The 10,063-nt window shown below is 49.2% G+C and overlaps 1 protein-coding gene across 8 annotated transcripts in view; it reads right to left on the bottom strand.

Moving 5' to 3' along the window:
• The window catches only part of TLN2 (talin 2), a 499,482-nt gene that overhangs the window by 422,984 nt on the left and 66,435 nt on the right, over positions 1-10,063 (bottom strand). The window contains exon 1 of one of the 8 annotated variants that reach the window (XM_010840786.1): positions 4,593-4,609. The exons of the other annotated variants lie outside the window; for them this stretch is intronic. The gene's annotated coding sequence lies outside the window, so the exon portion shown is untranslated. Of the gene's footprint in view, positions 1-4,592; positions 4,610-10,063 lie in introns of those variants that run through there. 8 annotated transcript variants of the gene reach the window in all.

The raw sequence follows: 10,063 nt of genomic DNA, 5'->3' as shown, positions 1-10,063 counted from the left end.
CGTGTGTTCTTCCCTCTGCCTTCAGTATTCTGGCCCAGGTGCCTCACCTGGATGGCAAACTTTCATCCTTCAAGTCTTAGCTTAAATGTCATCTCTCAAGAGACTCATCTAAAATACCTACCCCCTACTCCTCGGCTCCCCCCTCACTAGGCTTTGCCCCTCTTGCTCCCAGCTGTCGGCCCAGGACTGGAGCGGAGCTTGGCCCATGGTGGATTCCCAGGCATGATTTACTCCACGAATGAATGCCCCGGTTAAAGTAAATCAAAACCACATCTGAATTCTCGCTCCTCAGAATAAATCCATCCGTGTCAAAATGCACGTACAAGAATATGCACATCAGCTTGTTTATAAGACCCCAAATCTGGAAACTACCAAAATGTCCGTGAACAGAAGAGACCCTATGAATAAAAGGAATAAATACTAGACAACATCGGGAATGACAGTCTACAATTCACAGGGCAGCATGGAAGCATCTCACAACCGTCATGCTGAACAAAAGCAACGAATAACAAGGACACACCGGCAGGTTCCATTTATAGAAAGTTCAAAGTCAAATCAGGAGAGCGATTCCAAGGAGGACGCAAAGTCGCTGTTGGGGGTACCTGGGATTCTGGCTACACTCTTTCCTGATCCGGACACAGGTTATACAAGCGTGCTCAGTTTGAGAATTCATCAAGTTGTAAATTTATGATTTGGGTACTTCAATTCTATTTCAACAACGCTTCAAAACAACATCTGAAATAAACATGGGTTTCTTTTCTCTTTTTAAAAAAATATTTATTTATTTGTCTGCACCAAGACAGATCTTTGATCTTTGTTGTAGCACGCGAGATCTTTAGTTGGGGGCATGCAGGATTCAATTTCCTGACCAGGGATCGAACGAAGACCCCCTGCTTTGGGAGCACAGGGTACCAGGGAAGTCTCTGGAATTTTTCTCTTAAAAGAGCCAACTACAGACACTATCCTGCCACAAGGCCCGACATCCTACACCCAGGCTTCCTTGGATGGTGTTTTATGGGTGTGCAACACTAGCCTCCCTCTACATACATCTAGCATGTTGTCCAGCTGCCATGTGACTGCATTTAAGGCTTCCAGGGCTCAAATCCACCAGGACAATGCTATCTGCTACAATATTCTTCTTCCTCATAGTCCCAGAAATGCAAGACTGGGTCCTAACATTACTGACTTTAGATGGAAACAGGTGACAAGAATCACTGCCTACATAGGCTGAATGCTTGTATCCCACTTGTCCCTGCCCCCAAAATTCATATGTTGAAATCCTACCCCCCAGTGTGATGGTATTTAGAAGATGGTTAGGTCATGAAGATGGAGCCCTTGTGAGTGGGGTTAGCACCCTTATAAAAGAGACTCTAGAGAGCTCCCCAGCTCCTTCTACCATACAAGGACTCAGTGAGAAGATAGCCATCTGCTTATGAACAAGGAAGTAGCTCTCAGATACCAAATCCATCAGCACCTTGGTCATTGTAGACTTTCCAGTCTCCAGAACAGTGATACAAATTCCTTTTGTTTATAAGTTGCCCTGTCTGTGGTACTGTTAGAGCAGCCCGAATGGCCTAAGATGCATTCCCCTACAATCACAGCACATGGGCAGACACGTGAGGCCACAACTCAGCTCAAAACCCAGTGACCTGGACTTCCCTGGTGGTCCAGTGGTTAGGAATCCGCCTGCCAATGCAGGAGACACAGGTTCCATCCCTGGCCACGGGCATTCCACATGTCACCGGGCAACCAGGCCCTCACACCACAACTATGAGCCCATGAGAGCTTGTGCTCCACAGCTAGAGAACAGCCCCTACTCGCCCCAACCAGAGAAAGCCTGTGAGCAGCAGTGAAGACCCAACGCAGCCAAAATTAGTTTTTAAAAAACCAATGACCTGAGGCCCTGGGTCACACAATGATAACAAGAAGCATGGGTTACCTTCTATCTTTCTAGTAATTTCTTCTTCTTAAAGTTGTTCGTGAGAACCAATCATTCAAGGGAAACTCCTCTTAGGCAGGAAAAAAAAAACCAATGAGTGACAAAGCAGTGGCCTCTTGGCTCAGTCCAAATCTTAGGAGCAGAGACAGCTAAATGGCCCCAGGCCAACTATGATCTGGAGGACACACGGCCAGCAGAGAATCAGAGGGAGGAAAAGAGAGGACTGCGCCTGCCCAGGACATCTACTGAGACACAGCCAGTGACAGACAGGTCTGTGCGTTCAAGGGCCCAAACCTCAAATACCAGTCAGATCATGATCCTACTGCCAACCTGCAAAACAGAGGTCCACACTCGACTTGCCCGGCATGCGTGTGCACTTTCACTCACACACATTCCACACACTTGCACACACACTCTCACCTCCAACTCAAATAAACTTCCCTCTGTTGAAATTAATCTCACCAAATATTCCGGCTTGAGGAATAGTGCAAAGGTATACAGTTACTAGGGTTTCCCTGGTGGCTCTGACAATAAAGAATCTGCCTGCAATGCGGAAAACGAGGGTTCAATCCCTGGGTTGGGAAGATCCCTGGAGAAGGGAATAGCTACCCACTCCAGTATTCTTGCCTGGGAAATCCCATGGACAGAGGAGTCTGGCAGGCTACAGTCCCTGGGTTCACAAGGATTTCACCTTCCACTTTGTGGAAGACACAACTTAGCAACTAACATTTCCTCTTTCACACCCTGCTTTATAAAATATGTCCCCTTCCTGAATGAAGTACATTCCTGTTTTGTCATCCTATCTATCTATGCTTCTGCCCTGGAAAGGTAGAAAGAGCAGATCAATTGATCTCTGTTGCAATTCCTTTTTTTTAAACCAGACCCACTGATTTCCAAAGGTAACCTGTGCCGTGTGAATGAGCAGACTCCTGGGATGGAGGTCCCACTACCATGGCCCCCACTCAGGTCCACTTGTCACGGGGAAATGAAATGGGAGAGGAGGACAGGAAGAAACTGCCTGGCTGAACTCGTCTGGGCAAACAACAGGACCCCTTGACCCGGCACGAAACTCTCAGTTCTTAAGTCTGTGGAACCCCTCCCCCACCTAGCGGTCTGGGAGCCGCTCCAGGAACGGTACAGACAGCCAGGACCAGCCAGACACGGCCCTTTCCTGACAATGAATCCGTGTGCCGTTTCTCATTAGGCCCAGCTCAGGAGGAGAAATGAGAATCACACAGGGACCCAGGGCCCCAAGGTGACAGCAACTGCAAACTTGCCAGTTCTAATTCCCATCTCATGGAACGCGCGGCGGTGCAGGGGGCAAACCGTGCCTCAGCTTGGGCTTGGAGAGCAAGTGGAAGGAGGCACAAGAGCAAGCTTTGTCCCCCATCGCTGGCCCCAGGGGAGCGTTCGCCCATCGGCGATGCCAGCAGAGCCACAACAGAGCTGGTCCGGGAGCCGCTGCGAATAAAGACCCCATTGTTGCCGCCTGTGAGGTTTTCAAAGCCCACGACACAGAAGCCAAGGCCTGACAACTGTCGGGGAGGAGCAGCAGGTTGGACTTGTCTCGTCACCATCATCTGAGGAAACCTTTTACCCATTTTCTTGGCCAACCTGCCTCCCCACGACTGCTCTTTACACCAGGACAGGGAGCTCAAGACATGACAGGCCACAGGAAAGGACAGAACAGCAGGGACTCCGTCCTGGGCGTGCAAAGCGGAAGGTGACAAATGAGAGAGACTGGCTAAAGGTGAGCAGAGAAGGGGACCAAATGTGACTTGGCCACCCTCCCTATAACCCACCCAGGGTTCCTGCACCTGGCATCTGGCCCTCACTAAGGCACAGGCAAGCCATGTGCCTTTGCAAGTTCCCACACACCTTCCTTCTGTCCAGTCCCTCAGCTTGTCACGGCCTTGTCAGCCAAAGACAGCGAAGGCGCCAACACAAACCAGCCAGCTTCCTGCCTCTCCAGATCCCACAGCCCTCAGTCCCGGCGGGATCCCTCCCTGGGCAGGACCACTTTCCCAGGGAGGCAGGCCATTTGAAAAGCCTCTTCTGCCAGTAAGGCTGGACCACCAAGTAAGATGGGGCCCAGCTGCCCTGCACAGTCATCCACCCCTGCCTGAAATAATTCACAGCTCAAATATTCAGAGTTGCTCAGTTGTGTCCGATTCTTTGCGACCCCATGGACTATAGCCCACCAGGCTCCTCTGTCCATGGAATTCTCCGGACAAGAATACTGGAGTGAGTTGCCATTCCCTTCTCCAGGGGATCTTCCCGACCCAGGAACTGAACCCACACTGTAGGTGATTCTTTGCCATCTGAGCCATCAGGGAAGCCCAAATGTCCCCTGGAAACCCAAGGAGATTCCCCTTTACAAAGAGCAGACAGCACATGGGCAAGCTACAAGGCATGTCAAACACTCACAAATTTTAAGACTTATTTCGAAAGCATGATGTCCTACTATCAAACCTTCTCCTCCCCAGACCCCCATCCCACAGCCTAATCCTAGGGATTCAAAGAGCCCTGCACACCCTCTTTCCTTCCAGAAGGCAGCAAGAGCAGACAGAGCAAGGGAGAACCTCAGCGGTGAGATACGTTCCAGACAATACCCCGGGACAATGCCAAACCCCAAGAACAGAAATGGCCATACGTGTCTGTACGGAGATCAGAGCCTCTGAAAGCACCCTGACTATGTGATAAGCCCTCGTACCCACCCCAACCACTAAGAATCTAAAATTAGCCAGAAAAAGCGAGCACTCAGCCCCACTTCTCCTACACAGCACCTGATAAGTGTCACTACCTCCTCTGGCAATGGCTTGTCTCGGGGAGTGCTATAAATACCACCGAGGCCTACCCGATGTGAATTATGAATACCAAGAATAGTTTCAGGGTTTCCAGGCACTGGCTATGTGACAGAGGTGTCAAATTCAAAGTCGCCTGTGCAAGACGCAGATGCAGGGAACACACAAAGCCCTTCCACCCCGCCCTGCCTTCTAAACCTTGGGGAGGATTCCTCCAGCACTGCCACCTCCTGCACGGCTGAAACCGCTGCCAGCACCACCGCCCTAGAAATCCAGTGAGATGCTCTTCGCTTCTTAGCAAATTGCTAGGAAGTTTGAGATGCAGGGACTTAAGTGGTTTGAAGTTATAGATAAAGACAAGTAGGATTTTAGCTTTCTTAGGTACTTAAATCTCAGCGCTTTTAAGGGATACATGTGTGTACTCAGTCACTCAGTCGTGTCTGACTCTTTGCAACCCTATGGACTGTAGCTCGCCAGGCTCCTCTGTCCATGAGATTCTTGGAGGCAAGAATACTGGAGTGGATTGCCATTTCCTATTCCGGGGGATCTTCCCAACCCAGGGATCAAACCCACATCTCCTGCATTGCAGGAGGATTCTTTACCACTGAGCCATCAGGGAAGCCCTTTAAAGGGGTGAGGCCCTTGCAAACAGAGGCTGGCGGGGAAGCAGGTATTGACTGGATGACCCCAAGCGATTTCTGTCTCCCTTGCACCTTGCATCCAGAGGGTGTTTAATTGATGTCTGTGGAATGATCTTCAATTGGGGGGCTTTCAGGGGTTCAAAACTGCAGAATCCTAACCCCTAGGGTCTTGGCTGGTGGCACTGGCACAGATAAGGGAACTTGCTGAAGAGCAGAAAGTCAGCTAGGACACTGGATTGGGTGAGAGATAAAGCCCTCGGCACAGGGAGTAGGGAATGATTTGGGAAGACAGAAGGCCAGGGATGCCGATATGCATAGACATAAGAAACAGGACTGACGGGAAGACAAGAAGGTGGGTCCAGGCAGTATCGTGTTCCAGAGGCGAAAGGGAGAGAGAGTGTTAAGAGAAAAGGATGATAAACAGCAAGATGTGAAGGGAGGCCAAGGATCCAGCTGTGACAGTTGGCCCCCAAAGAGGGTGGGGAGGATCTTCCAGAACAGTGTTCTGCTCAGCGGTAGCTGTGGAAGTTGAAGAGCAAGGGCAAGAGGTATAGGCTACACCTCTTTTCTAAAGTTTGTCAACTGATATCTAACGACACTATACTAGTAGTGAGAAGAAAAATAATCACTCCCCATCAATTTACAGCCCTAGGCTTTTAACACCCTTTCTCCCCAATGTGCCTTCCTGCCTTTGCATCTTTGTTCTTCCTTCTCTCCCAACCAGAACAATCTGCTTTTCAATGTCGTACAGAATCTCCAAGCTCAGTTGAGGCTGCACCTCTGGGAACCCTTCTAAGTTTCCCAGGTCCCCATCACTTCCTGTCCCTGTTGGGTACCACTCTCCTGACCCACAAATGGCTGCGACTGTGTGTCCTCTCTCATCACAAACTCCTGTAGACAGCGCCAAGGTCTCACTGTTTCCGTGTTTCTCTCAGGAGGTACCATAATCCTTTGTCCATGAGACAGCCTCAAAAAACAGCAATTAATAAGACTGTTTCTTTAAAACCAGTTGTTTTCTCCCTCCTTTGCCCAGATTCTTTGCGCTTAGTAACAGTCGTAACTGCCCACACACCATCCCTATGTCAAATATTTCCCCAGCGTGTGTGATTCTGTCAGCCCCTTGGGAAGAACAGAACATGGCAGTGAATCTAAAGGACTGGAGTTGGGGGTGGAGGGAGAGAAGACAAGATACTAGAGTTTCTCTCTTCTCTTCCCCAAGTACCGCCTCCCCCCAACCCCCACTCCATCCCACATAGTCAGAGGAAGCCAGGGCCTTGGGAAGAATCCTCTGGAGGCATCACTTCCAACCTTTATCCCAAGGAATTCAGGACTTATTAAGCTAGCCTAGGTCATTTTTTTCTCTGAAGGGCTGAAATAATGGAAGTCAGACTTCTAGAGTCTGAGCTAAATACCTGGAGCTGGGATTTCCCAGATGGTCCAATGGTTAGGACTCTGCACTTCCATGTCAAAGGGGCATGGGGTTCAATCCCTGGTTGGGGGACTAAGATACCACACGCCTTGCCACGCAGTCAGAAAAATAGAAAACCTGGACCTACATGCTTGGAACAAAACCCCTTTCCTGCCCCAAGCCCTGCCCTCCCAGGGTCAAGATGAGGTCTGACAGAACTGAGCCAGGAGGAGCCAGTGGGCCAGATGCAGCAAGTCTAACAACCAGACCTAAAAATGACCCGACACTCCATGAAGGTAACCCCACATGGTAATTCCCACTAAGGCTCCTGGACAGAGAAGCAACAGCTGGGCAGGAGATAGACAGACCTCCAGCAGCCACCACCCTCAGCCAACCACACTCCTCCAGTGAGCCTGGAAGCTGCAAGGATGGAACACGAGAATGTCAAGGCCTGGCCTCTCTCATATGTGGGGGCAGCAGCTGAAGCCCTCTCTCCCTTGGGGTCCCAGAGGCCCCTCTTCTCTCTCCCATTTCTGCCTGCCTCTGCCACCAACACTTGCTTGAGGACTGCTCTGCAAACTGACATCAGTGGAAAGGAAACATCCAGTCTATAGTCACAGTTGAGTCATTAATTATGGCATTAACTTTCCTGGGGAAGAAAAAGGCCAAACGAGCCACCAATTGCTAGGGCTTCAAAACACCAAAATGAAGTGCGTATGCCCTTACGGTGAACAAAGGATACTGCATACATATGTCCTGGAAGTTTCAGGAGGCATCCTCAGCAGGCAGACCCCTCAGCTCTCCCACAGGCTGCTGGGGGCCTGCGATCGCATTTGTGGGTGGGCCTGGCCCCGTAGAGAATAGCATCAAACACTGATTTTCTCCATCTACTCACCAGCAGCTCAGGAAGGGCTCACACTGTTTGCAAGGCCTGAAAACTATTATTTTCTGTCCTCCAAAACACAGCCCCAGGAAGCTAAATCCGAGAGGGAAGGGATAAGTGCAAACAGCCACATGGACAACACAGAGAAAGGAGAATTCAGTGCCAGGTTGACTTAGAGCAAATAGTATCGGTGGCATTTTTGTCAAACTCTTAAACAGAAGACGGACTCCAAGTGTCATCAAAGAGAAGCAACCTGAGGACAGTTGACTGTTAAACAGGAAGGGACAAGAGGGAAACTTGGAGTCAAGTTTCCATTTTTCACACTATATAAAACCACCTCTCCACAGCTGGCTCCATCCATCAACAAGAGAAACCCCAGCTGGGGCAGGCCTGCAACAGGCCCTGGAGAATCCCTCAAATACCCTCTCCAGGATCCCTGCAAACTGCCAGGTATCATAACACCTGCACGGGAATAATGAATAACTGGAGATCAGACCTCCTACTTTTGACACCTGTCATGCACAGGTCATATTTTGATCACCAGTGGGTACTTTCTGCCGCTTTATCTATAGACACAGTAGACAAGAGCCTACGCAATTACTATAAAAATCCGACTTTTAGGAAACAAGTTTTTAAAATTGTTTAATATCCACCAAGAGTAAGTTGATGATGCCAAGTCACCTCTCCCCTACCATCAAATCTGCCCATCTCCTGAGATCTTTTTTACCCAATTATCTGACCTTCTACCCAAGAACCACTTTGTGCTTACCATAGGGTTGCCCAGACTTGGCAAACAAAAATACAAGCTATTTGGTTAAATGTGAATTTCAGAGAAACCATAAATAATTCCCAAACACAAGTATGTCCCATGCAATATTCATGACACGCTTCTCATAAAATTATTCACTGCTTCTCTGAGACTTAAATTCAACGGGGCGGCCTGTATTATATCTGGCAAGTCTAGTTTGACATTCTAGAGAAAACACTGAAGCCTGACAACAGCTGGAAGCAAACTTTGGGATCCCCCAGCTGTCGCCTCATTCCACACAGAGGATTAGCTGAAGCGGTGCACTGGCCTTGCCGCTCTGGGCACAAGGACAGGAGAGGGAGGCGGGAAAAGTCTCTACCACACAGAAGTCAAGCCCACTCTCCACTACTTACAAGGCTTACTGAAAGTATCAATACAGAAAAAATGTGGACTTAAACACACAAGCCAGACACAAAGCAAGCGTTTTATGCTTCTACTTATATGAGGTACAGAGATTCCTAGAGACAGGAAGTAGAATGGTGGTTGCCAGGGGCGGAGGGGAAGGAAGATAATGACAAATTACTGTTTAATGGGTACAGAGTTTCAGTTTGATGAGAAAGTTCTGGAGATGGATGGTGGTAGTGGTTGGGTGACTTATGTGTACTTACTGCTCCTGAACCGTACATTTAAACGGCTAAAGAACTAAATTTTATGTTATGTATATTTTACAACTTTTTTCTTTTAAATTAGCCAATTTTCTCCTCTTTTTCACATTAGCTAGTAGCTTTTCCCTCCCTTAAGCCTAATTTATCTCTAACTTCATGGAGTAGGTATCGCTGCTAAGATTCTCACAATGTATGAGGAAATCACATCAGCAAGACAGGGATGAAAATCAAGATTGGCGGGGCAGAGGGGGAAGGGGGTGAGTCCCTATACCCAGCTGGCCCCATCGATCAGGGCCTCCCAAGGCCCCGCAGAGGCACCCCACCCCGCACTGCACCCGCCCTGCTCCTGTGTTCTCAGGCCCCATCATCATCCTCCACCCAGCCTTCAATAGGCTCTAGAAACCTCTCAGGAACTGAACTCAAGAGAGTCAAGAAAGGTCAAGGAGGCCACTGGGCCTGTGGAAGCAGAGCCCTAAGCCCCACACCATCTCTGTAGTCGGCATACTTCTCTTCTCTGAAACAGTAACCAGGTCTTAGGGCTCTGAACTTGCCTTCAGGAAAGTGAAAAAGCCAAACAACAGCTGAAAGACAATTGAAGGGAGAAAAACCAAGTTTGATTCCTCTGGGACCAAGAAAGGGTTCTTTCCCATCCGCTCACATAGTGATGTCACACACACATCCCTTCTACCACCCGACTCCGAAGGCTCCAGGCCAGAGGTCACTTCAAACACGTTCTGGTGTAAAGTTACAGGTCACTTGCCTTGCAAGGGCCAAACAAAACAAGATTTGGGGACTTCAGAAATGGCTCTGACATATACAGTTAAAAAAATAAAACCCAGGCAGAGTCAAGGGCTAGAAAATATTTTCAAAGGCCACAAACCTGTGCAAGGGTCCACACGTTGTCTGGAGACAGCAGGGAGGCTCCCTCACTCAGTCCTGGTAAGTCCCTGGGTCGATCCTCAGGGCTGTGTAGAC

This window comes from Bison bison, unplaced genomic scaffold (assembly GCF_000754665.1).
Source record: "Bison bison bison isolate TAMUID 2011002044 unplaced genomic scaffold, Bison_UMD1.0 scf7180017864146, whole genome shotgun sequence".
NCBI lineage: Eukaryota > Metazoa > Chordata > Mammalia > Artiodactyla > Bovidae > Bison > Bison bison.
Note: the sequence above shows the minus strand (reverse complement) of the source record. Positions and strands in the feature narration are given on the sequence as shown.